Here is a 12079-nt window from a genome sequence, read left to right as displayed (position 1 = left end):
TTTCTATCCTGTCTTCATGATGGATCCTAGGGGAAATAATATTGATGCTAGAGAAGATAATCATGTGGAGACTTCCAGCAAGGAGGATGCCGATACCTCGGTGGTGCTGCGGGGTATAGCACGGCAGGTTAGGAATAAGATCCGGAGGGACTCCAAAGGACAGGATCAACCATCGGTTGATTGGGGCTACACATTAGAGCAGTTTACCCGGATGAGTCCACCGCCATTTGCAGGGGGAGTAGACCCGATCACAGCTAAGGATTGGGTTCAGGAGATAGAGGAACTCCTGGGTGTGTTGCATTGCACGGATGAGCAGAAGGTGTAGTACGCTACTTTCAATTTGGTGGGGGAGGCTAAAAGATGGTAGAGAGAGATAAAGCTGGTGGAGGAACAGGAGCCAAGACCTATGATTATTACCTCGAGCCGTTTTAGAGATAGTTTCTTTGACAAGTATTTCCCCACTGCCACCCGGGAGGCTAAGGCGGAGGAATTTCTAAATCTAACTCAAGGGCCCTTGACCAAACAACAGTACGCAGCCAAGTTTGTGAAGCTATCTCGCTTCACCCCATACATAATCTCAAATAAGCCAAAGAAGACCCAGAGGTTTGAGAGAGGTTTGAGGTAGGAAATACGTGCACCGGTGGTGGCATTGTTAGCCTAGAGTTTCTCAGAACTGGTGGACAAGGTCATGGTAGTGGAGGCCAGTTTACAAGAGTGTGAGGGGGTAGTGAATCAGAAGAAAAAGGCCCTTGCCTTAGGGGTTTCAGAATAGCATTAGTTAGGGTGCATGGAGGAGGCCTAGCAATTTCGTGGGCCAACAATAGGAGATGGGACATCGAGCCCATCAGGGGGATTCATCACGTTCCACTTGTCCCATATGCCATCAGAGGCATTGGGGCGAGTGCAGGGGTGGATTAGTTGGCTGATTTTGGTGTGGTAGGGCTCGACATATGGCGTGAGACTGCCACGCGATGTTGAATAACGCACCCCCACAACATCAATATCGGGGAGGTAACTAGGCACTACGTGGGAACTACCAAAGGGGCACCGCCCAGGTGCAGGTGTATTCCTTGACTCCAGGCGACACCGAGAATGCAAGAGATTTGGTAACAAGTAACATTTATTTGTTTTCAAATAGAGCTATTGTGTTGTTTGACTTAGGAGCGACGCACTCTTTTGTATCACAAAGGTTCATTAAATTATGCGGGGTAGAAACCCAACTGTTAGATGCTGAGTTAGCGGTGGGCGCACTGATAGGGTCAGTTGTAGTGTGTAGTAAGGTGATCAAAGACTACTCAGTGGAGATTCGGGGGAGAATGCTGCATTCTAGCTTGATTATTTTTGACATGCATGGTTTTGATGTCATTATGGGGATGGACTGGCTAGCATCCAGTTACATGAGTATTAATTGCCACAGGAAGGAGGTAGTGTTCAGACCTCCTAGGGAGCAGGAGTTTAAATTTGTAGGGTCATGTGTGCACTCTGCACCGCAGATCCTTTATGCTATTCAAGAAAAGAGGCTACTTCTAGAGGGATGCCAGGGGTATTTAGTGTTTGTAAAAGAAGCACCGAGGGAGGAACTTAAGCTAGAGGATATTCCCGTGGTAAGGGAGTTCTCGGATGTTTTTCCTGAGGACTTATTGGGATTACCTCCTGATCGCGAGGTGGAGTTTTCCATTGATTTAATTCCAAGGATGGCACTGATTTCCAAGGCTCCATACAGAATGGTTTCGGCTAAACTAAAGAAGTTAAAGGAACAACTACAGGAGCTACTTAACAAGGGGTTTATCAGACCGAGCGTATCACCTTGGGGAGCGCCGGTGTTGTTTCTAAAGAAAAAATATGGGTCGATGAGAATATGCATCAACTACAGGGAAATCAATAAAGTGACACTAAAGAACAATACTCGTTACCCTATATTGATGACCTGTTCGACCAACTACAGGGTACACAGGTTTTCTCCAAGATCGATTTGCGATCCGGGTATCATCAGGTGAAGGTTAAATCATAGAATGTACCAAAGACGACTTTTCGCTCTAGGTATGGTCATTACGAATTTCTAATTATGCCTTTTGATTTGACCAATGCTCCTGCGACATTCATGGACCTGATGAACAGGGCGTTCCATGAGTACTTAGATCAATTCGTGGTTGTGTTCATCGATGATATCCTAGTTTATTCAAGGAACCCTGTGGAGCATGAAGCTCATTTGAGTTTGGTACTTCAGGTACTTAGAGAAAAGAAGTTGTTTGCTAAATTTAAGAAATGCAAATTCTGGTTGGAACAAGTTGCATTTATGGGACATGTAGTGTCCAAGGAAGGTGTTTCAGTGGACCCGAGCAAAATAGAGGTGATAGTTAATTGGGCGAGGCTGAAGCACATATGAGATTAGAAGTTTCTTGGGTCTAGCAGGATACTGTCACTGGTTCGTAGAGGGATTTTCTAAACTATCATGTCCTTTGACACAACTTACAAAGAAGAACATGAAGTTTGAGTGGAATGGTGAGTGCGAGCAGAGCTTTCAGGAATTGAAGCAGCGACTAGTCATTGCCCCAGTTTTGACCATTCCATCATGAAATGGTGGATTCGTGATCTACAGTGACACATCTCAGAAAGGACTCGGGTGTATCTTAATGCAGTAAGGAAGAGTCATCGCATACGCTTCTCTCCAATTTAAAGAGTACGAGAAGAACTATCCCACGCATGACATGGAATTAGCAGCAGTGGTTTACGCGTTAAAGATCTGGAGGCACTACCTATATAGTGAAAGGTGCAAGATCTTTACTGATCATAACAGTCTTATGAACATTTTCAAGCAGAAAGAGTTAAACATAAGACAGAGAAGATGGCTTGAATTGATAAAGGATTACGACTATACCATTAGTTACCACCCAGGAAAAGCTAATGTGGTAGCTGATGTGTTGAGTTGGAAGTCAGTGAGTGCGTAGGTCTCAGCAGTCGTAGCTCAGCATCGAATCATAATGGATCTAGAAATGTTGGGTGTGGAGTCAGTAGAAGGGAATCACCCTATGTTTATTACAAGTATGGTGATCCAACTGACTTTATAGGAAAGAATTAAAGTTGCTCAGATGAAAGACGCAGAGTTGATGGAAATTATGGAGAAAGTACAGAGTGGACAACCAACATAATTTAATGTCTCAAACGAGGGAGTGCTAAGGTTTCATGTTAGACTGTGTGCACCTAATGATGTAGAGATTAAAAGGATAATTTTGGAAGAGGCTCATCACTCTCTCTTTACTGTTCATCCAAGAAGCACAAAGATATATAGAGATCTACGAGAATCCTTCTGGTGGAGCAATATGAAGAGAGATATTGCCCGATTCTTGGAGCAGTGTTTGACGTGCCAACAAGTGAAAGTAGAGTACTAAAGGCCAGCGGGACCACTGCAACCACTTGGTATTCCCAAGTGGAAGTGGGAACATATCTTTATGGACTTGGTAACGAGGTTGCCTTTAGCGGTGCATAGACAAAATGCTATATGCATAATAGTGGATCATCTGACTAAGACTGCACACTTTGTTCCTATTAAAATCAGTTATTCCATGAATAGGCTGGCAGAGCTTTATGTGCAGGAGATAGTTCAACTTCATAGCGTCCTAGTATCCATTGTTTTAGATTGAGATACACGGTTCACCTCTTAATTCTAGAAGAGTTTGCAGGAAGCATTGGGATCTCAACTCACTTTCAACACTGCATTTCACCCATAGATAGATGGATAGTCCGAGAGGACCATTTAGATTCTAGAGGATATACTGCGGGCATGTGTGTTGGATTTTGGGGATGGTTGGATTCGATATTTACCGTTAGTTGAGTTTGCTTATAATAACAATTATTAGGCCAATATCAGGATGACACCATATGAGGCATTGTATGGTCGAAAGTGCCGATCTTCGTTGTACTGGGAAGAGGTAGGTGAGCGGCAGATGTTGGGGCCGAAATTTGTTCAGAAGACCTCTGAGAAGGTCAAGATCATTAGGGAAAGAGCTATGCAGATACACGCCAATGAGAGCTAGAGTTTGGGGTAGGTGATAGGATATTTTTGAGAAATGTTTCGATGAAAGGGGTGATGAGGTTTGGAAAGAAGGTTCAGTTGAGCCCTAGGTACATTGGGCCATTCAAGATTCTGGAAAGAATTAGTCTAGTTGCTTACCGAGTGGCGTTACCCCCCCCCCAGCTTTGTCTAGGGTTCATGATGTTTTTCATATGTCGGTGTTGAGGAAGTACGTACCAGATCCTTCGCATGTGATAAGCTACGAATTCTTGGAAGTAGAAGATACCCTATCCTATAAAGAGATACCAATTTAGATTTTAGATTGGAAAATACAGGAACTGCGTACTAAGGAAATACCGTTAGTAAAGGTACTTTGGCATAATCATACAGTGGAGGAAGCTTCATGGGAATTAGAGACGGAAATACATCAGAAGTACCCACAGCTTTTTAGAGAGGCTCAACGCTAGATAAGTCAGTACAACAACATAGGTAAGTGTTTGGTTTGGTATACAGGTTGTGTAAAGTAGGTTTGTTTAGTTTTATCAATTTGTTTACGGTTTTAGTATATGGAAGGTCTTTGGGGAGAGTTTTGTATGGGTATTGTAATCTCCCAAGACATTGTGTGTAACCATGGTATTTCTCTACCATAAGTGAGGGTATTTAATCAACTTGGGATGGGGCCGCTATATTGGTGGCTACCAACTCTTCTGTAGAGTTAGATCGTTATTTAAGGAAAACTCCAGAGGGTGTGACTGGTACTAGTTAGCAAATTTCAAGGGCAAAATTTTTATAAGGGGAGAGATTGTAGGGACCCGAACCCGGAAAAGAAAAGAAAATAAATAAAAGAAGAGAGAAATAAAGGAAAAGAAAAGAAAAAGAAGGAAAGATGGTTTGGTAGGACGAAACCATAGACGATTTTCTGGAGCCCAGGAAAATCGTCGACGATTTTCCTCTGGGTAGGCTTACTTGAGCAGTAAGCAAGGTATTTTTTTTATATAACCTACAATTTTCTCTCTCTCTAAATTAGAACTTTTAGGACTCTCCCTCTCTTCTCTCACTCTCTCACGTGGTTCTCTCTCTCTCTCTCTCTCTCTAAGATCACCCGAAATCCGTCATCGGTCCTCGGTCATTTCTTCCTCTTCTCTCGGCTTACTGGCTCACTTTCGGTGACGGGTTCGAAAGCTAAGGTTTCCCATTTTCCTAATATAATCGGTTTATTTTCAAGAATAGGTAAGGGGATTAAGTTATGTCAGGTTTTTGTTGAAACCGAACCGATTAAACTACGTTATATGTATGTATATTCATGATTTAAATTGGTGTTTCGAAATCCAATCGTTCAAAAATGGACTTTATAAATATAGGTATATCATACGGTATTTTGAATGAGATGAACAGTGGAAAGCTTGGCTTTATAGCTGTATCCGTGTTTTGGGAAAGAATCAAAGGGTGAGCGAAGATCATCTTCATATTTTTATGGAAAAAGCTATATGTATATATGTATATAAGCATGTTTTCAATAACTAGAATGTGGAGGTAATCATTCCCTGGTTTTCACCATACAAACTAAATATACTATGAGGTATTTTCCTAGTTTTTTTTTTTCTGATTATGTTTTAATACTAAAATTGTGTGGCATGAGAATAATCTATATGGTTTATTTCATAATTGAACCTGAATATGGTTCTGAGAATATATCGTGAAATTGTGAACCTTACTGGTTTGTGGAAAATATGGGGTTGATATGACAACTTTATGCCGGGTTTTGATATGACGGTTGTATACCAGGATTTTGTATGACGATTGAGAGTCGGGTTTTATATGACGGTTGAATGTCAGGTTGTGATATGACAGGTTTTGTACTGAGTGATGAAAATGAGAGTCATACTATAGTTTTTATTTCTTAAATTGCATGATATGATTTAAGAACCCTAAGGACCGGTTGTATTGTGAGCATGGAGCGTTACTAGTGAGTTATTTGGCCAGGTGCAACCACACTGTAGTGGAAGAGTAGGTGGTTTTAGCCGGTTGGCCTGCAAAGTGTTATTGTACCTTCCTTGGGGTCCAGACCAAGAAGTGGTAAGGCAATCGTACCTGTAGTCGGGCTGGCAGATGCTTGCAGATGTACTTGCAGATGGTTACTTTGACTTTGTTTGGGTTGATCACCCAGGCTAAGTCTAGCCTTCGGGCTGCACAACTTGTCATGAGGGTTAATCATGTCGTTTGTCCTAGGGGATGTCTTCTACACATTTGTGTGAATTTATGTAAATGGGGCTATCTATTCATTGAACTGGTTTATACGATTGGAATAAATGTGTATTTTCAATTGTATAGGTTGTAGTACAATTTACAAATGCTATTTTTGGTTAAATGGAGAAATGAATGTTTTCTGCTGCTACTAAAACTCATGTTAGCCACACCCAGATATTAACTTAATCTGTCTTATTGAGAGGTGTCACACCCCAATGATCATTTTAATTTTTAGGAAATACTAGGGATCGTGCTTAGCAGGCTAAAGGGGCAGAGCTTAGTTGTCTAGTTTATGTATGTGGTTTTTATGGACGAAGTTAGTTTCTGTCTTCTATTTTGGGTTTGTAATATGGGTATTTGGATATTTCTATGTATAATGGTAGACTAGAACTCTGGTAATGTTTTGGAGGATGTTTAATTTGTTTCCGCTGCTTTTATGTGATGAATATGGTATCATGAATACATATATTACTAAAGTGACACCCTGGGCCCCACGTGGCAGGTTGGGGCGTTACACGAGGTTCCGACTTCAATCCTCAACAAGTTAACCAGAGTGGATTTGTCGTAGGGTTGTTGTAGGAACCACTTCAGGGATAAGGCGTTACATGAGGTTCCGACTTCAATCCTCAACAAGTTAACCAGAGTGGATTTGTCGTAGGGTTGTCATAGGAACCACTTCAGGGATAAGGTATCTCTCTCTCTCTCTCTCTCTCTCTCTCTCTCTCTCTCTCTCTCTCTCCTCAATTTCTCTTCAGATCTTCAGCTAAATTGACGATTAGACATGATATCAGGGTCCCAGCTTCGATCCTCGTCATTTTAATCGGAGCAAATTTTTGATTTGAGGATCTTAGGCACCACTCCAAAGTTAAGGTGAGGAGTACAAATTATGTTTGTTGCTTTAAAATTTTAACAGATTAAATTGTAGTATTTAATTATTAAATTGCTCCCCCTCAGTTACACACTTAATCATTTTATGCCTTTTTGAATTTTCAAAATTTTTAGCTAAGGGTTTTACGTAACGACCTACTTAATTTCCATTTTTTTTACTATAATATTTAAAATGCTCTACCGAATTTAATCATCAACCTAAGTAGCGAGAAGCATAAATCAAATAAACATAACAACATATAGTTATATACAATACCAGAGTGCTAACAGGTTTCCCAAAATATACATGTACAACTATTCCCCAAGATACCCACAACTGGGCTGGGCTATACAAAAATACTCCCAAAAATATACTCACTCTCTACTGACAGGGTAGAACTGTGGCCCCTTTACCTGTGAGCCTGGTCTACTCGCCTACCTGGATCACCTGAAAAATGATTCAACACTGGGATGAGCCAACGCTCAGTAAGACGAAATATGCTATTGCTAGTGTGTGGCAATTGAGTTACAATACTGTGAAAATCCATTACTATAAAGTCATGTATAACTGAATCTGTAAAGTACAACACCAGTAATTTAATCTTCATCTTTTACCTGTTGCTTAACATTTCTGTGCTTCAGGTTTTTACTCAACATACTGCTAACATATATATATATATATATATATATATATATATATATATTCGGTTTCTATAAAACTGTATAAACATAGTAATAGCTGTAAACTTTTCTGTGGATAACTGTGTGTCATGATTTAACCCCTCATGACAAGGTTGTGCGGCCCGTAGGCAGGATTTACCTTGGCTGGCCAACCAGAAATAAATCACTATACTCCATAGTCTGATCAGCCCTCCTCACCCTCCTCAACCCATAGCTGATGGAGAGCCTGTCCACTCGTGGGCTCTATGCGATCGACCTTTATACCACGTATTATCTGAATAGGTGGTTGCATTCTATATACTATATGTAGCTACGGTACCGTGCTCTGTAACTGTATGGTCCAACAGGGTCTGATATATATTACATCTCTATATACCACTATATATTTTACCACGATTCTGTAATAATTGTATAAACTATGACGCTGTAGAAAACTGCATCTATATCAACTGTGTTTCTGTAATTAACTGTAATTTTGTATGTCATGGTATTGTAAAATAGTAAAATCATGGTATTTCTATAATTGCTGTAAAAAACATCTTTGAAAAATACTATAAAGCATGTTTCTATACTATATACATATTCTCAAGCCACAGAGTAATTTTAAAACATATTAATCATATTTGATAAACTATATAAATCTCTACTGTAAACAATACTCTGGTGGAACATTTATAATTTTATACTGAAAACATTCTTAAATAACCTAGCATAGCATATTTCCCTTACCTAACTATTGGAAAGCCCCTATGGTATACTGGCCTAACACCCGCAGGGCCTCCTACACAACACCCTAAAAAAAATATTTGCCAGAACAAAACATCAATATTTCTTGGCCTACATTATTTCCTACAACTGCCAAAAATCCAAAAACTGAATAAAAGACCTTACCCTGGATTTGGGATGAATTCCAACTTCGTTTCACCAACGATCCGCTCAGATAGACTTGAAGAGAACTCCGCCAAGAACGTCGTGGTGGCCTCAAATCGTCGATCCGACGACTGACGGGGCCAAAATCGAAGAGAGAAGAGGGAGAGGCCATAGGAGAGAGAGAGAGAGGAGAGGGTTTGCGGCTGATTTTATGCGATTAAAATGATTTTAAAGCTATTTATACTGCGGGCTTCGTCGACGAGCCATGTCATCTTGTCGATGAGTCCTTAAGTAATTTTGTTGATGAACCTTACCATTCGTCGATGAAATTCAGAGTAGCCTAAGTTCCTCTCTCGGTATTTTCTCATCGACGAGGTAGGAACTCGTCGACGAGGTCCTAAAGAACCTTTGTCGACGAACCCCTGTATTCATCAACGAAGCCTAGAAATTCCTTGAAATTATATTCTCCAAAATGCAATGTCGTCGAGGAACGCGGCTGCCTCCTTCTGTTACTGATTCCATTTCTCTCACTCTCTATTATTTAAATACCATTATTACTCGGGTCATCACATTCTCCCCTCCTTATAAAATTTTGTCCTCAAAATTTACTATCTGAATTTCTATCTATACACTCCATCATCCAGTAAAGGAAAAAGGGTCTACTTATTTTATTACCTGCCCTCACTTATGGCGGAGGAATACCGTGGTTACATGGGTAGTTCTGGGAGATTACAAGTATAAAAGAAAAGTCTCCCAAAACCGAAATACTACCTATCCTATACAACAATTTCACTATGCTAAACAAAATAAAATTACTATCACTTTAATTATATATCACTGCTATGACCCACTAAACAAGTGGGGATATTTTTGTCTAATCTTGCTTTCAAGCTCCCACGAAGCTTCTTCTATTGCGTGATTCCTCCACAGAACTTTTACCAACTGTATCTTCTTTATTGCGCAATTCCTATTCTTTCCTATCTAAGATCTATACTGGAGCTTCTTTATATGCTAAAGCCTCACTAACTTCCAGTTCCGCATGACTGATAATATGGGAAGGATCTGGGACGTATTTCCCTAGCATGGAAACATGAAATACGTCATGAACTCGAAACAAAGATGGCGGTAAGGCTAACCGATAGGCCACTGACCCAATCTTCTCAAGTATCTCAAATGGGCCAATAAACCTAGGGCTCAACTTATCCTTCTTCCCAAATCTCAAGATCCCCTTCAGTGGAGTTATTCTCAAAAATACATGATCACCCATTTCAAATTTCAGTTCTCGGTGGCGAGTATCTGTGTAGCTTTTCTGTTGACTCTGCGCTGTACTGATCCTATCTTGAATAAGTCGGACTTTATCACACACTTGCTGAATTATCTCTAGACCCAAAACTCGCATTTCACCAACTTTATCCCAGAAAGAGGAGATCGACATCTCCTACATATAATGCCTCGTAGGGTGTCATGCCAATGCTAGTCTGATAAATGTTATTATAAGCAAATTCAACTAGCGGCAAAAACTGGATCCATCTACCTCCAAAGTCTAGAACACAGGCACGAAGCATATCTTCTAATATCTGGATTGTTCTCTCAGTCTAACCATCGGTCTGAGGGTGGAAAGTAGTGCTGAACGCTAACTGAGTCCCCAGTGCCTCTTGTAAGCTCCTCCAAAACCATGATGTAAAACATGGATCACGGTACGAGACTATGGATACCGGCACTCCATGGGGTCGAACAATCTCCTGCATGTAAATCTCTGCTAACCGGTTCATAGGGTAGCTAATCTTAATGGGAAGAAAGTGCACTGTCTTCGTTAATCTATCAACAATTACCCAGATGGCATTCTGACCATGCAGCGCTGGCGGTAGCCTAGTAACAAAATCCATAGATACGTGGTCCCACTTTCACTCGAGAATGAAAAGTGGCTGCAACTGCCCTGCCGGCCTTTGGTGCTCAGCCTTAACCTGCTGGCACGACAAATACTGCTGCACAAATTCTGCTATTTCTCTTTTCATGCCAATCCACCAGAAATAATCTCGTAGATCCCTATACATTTTCATACTGCTAGGATGAACAGTATATAGAGATCTGTGTGCCTCCTCTAGAATCGTCCTTCTGATGCTGTCATATGCAGGCACACACAATCTGGTGCGAAATCTTAAAGCCCTATCATCAGAAATGCTGAATTCTTCCCCTGGGCCATCCTGTACTCTGGTTATCACTTCTGCCAATTCCAGATCATCCTTCTGAGCAACTTTAATTCTCTCATAAAGTGTAGGTTGTACAACCAAACTGGCAATAAGCGCCTGAGGATCATCTTCCACTAACTCCACACCGAGTCTTTCCAAGTCCATTTGAATCGGGTGTAGAACTACCGCTGCTAGCTATGCTGTGTCTCCTGATTTACGGCGTAAAGCATCAGCCACCACATTTGCTTTACTTGGGTGGTAACTGATGGTACAGTCGTAATCCTTGATAAGCTCCAACTACCTCCTTTGCCGCATATTCAACTCTTTTTGTGTGAAGAAATACTTTAGGCTCTTGTGATCCGAAAATATCTCATACCTCTCACCATACAAGTAATGTCTTTAGATTTTTAGTACATGTACAACTGTAGCCAATTCTAGATCATGAGTAGGGTAGTTCTTTTCATACTCTTTCAACTGTCTGGACACATATGCCACCACCCTACCATGCTGCATCAGCACACAATCGAGCCCTTTCAAAAATGCGTCACTGTAGATAACATAACCATCACCTCCTAATGGAATTAACAAAACTAGTGCAATGACGAGCCGCTGCTTTAATTCCTGAAAGCTTTGCTCGCACTCTTCATCCCATAAAAATCTGGCATTCTTCCTGGTCAAACGTGTGAGAGGTCTTGATAAAGCTGAAAACCCCTCAACAAAATGATGGTAATAACCTGCCAGTCCTAAGAAACTCCTAACTTCTTGCACATTCCTTGGCCCGACCCAAATTACCACTGCATTGATTTTGCTAGGATCCACTGATATACCGTCTCTTGAGACCACATGGCCTAAAAATGCAACTTTCTCGAGTCAGAACTCACACTTACTAAACTTGGCGTAAAGCTTCTCCTCTCTAAGTATCTGCAGCACCTACCTCAAATGCACCTCATGATCCTCAAAACTCCTTGAGTACACCAGTATATCATCAATGAAAACTACTACAAACTGATTTAGATACTAGTGGAATACTCTGTTCATCAAGTCCATGAACACGGCTGGGGCATTCGTCAGACCAAACGGCATAACGAGAAACTCGTAGTGCCCATACCTGGTTCTAAAGGCTGTTTTCGCGACGTCCTCTGCTTTCACTCTTATCTAATGATACCCGGATCTGAGGTCGATCTTGGAATACACTTATGTACCTTGGAACTGA

Source organism: Malania oleifera, chromosome 8 (genome assembly GCF_029873635.1).
Source record: "Malania oleifera isolate guangnan ecotype guangnan chromosome 8, ASM2987363v1, whole genome shotgun sequence".
NCBI classification, from domain to species: domain Eukaryota; kingdom Viridiplantae; phylum Streptophyta; class Magnoliopsida; order Santalales; family Ximeniaceae; genus Malania; species Malania oleifera.
The sequence above is the reverse complement of the archived record's forward strand: the minus strand, read 5'-3'. Positions refer to the sequence as shown.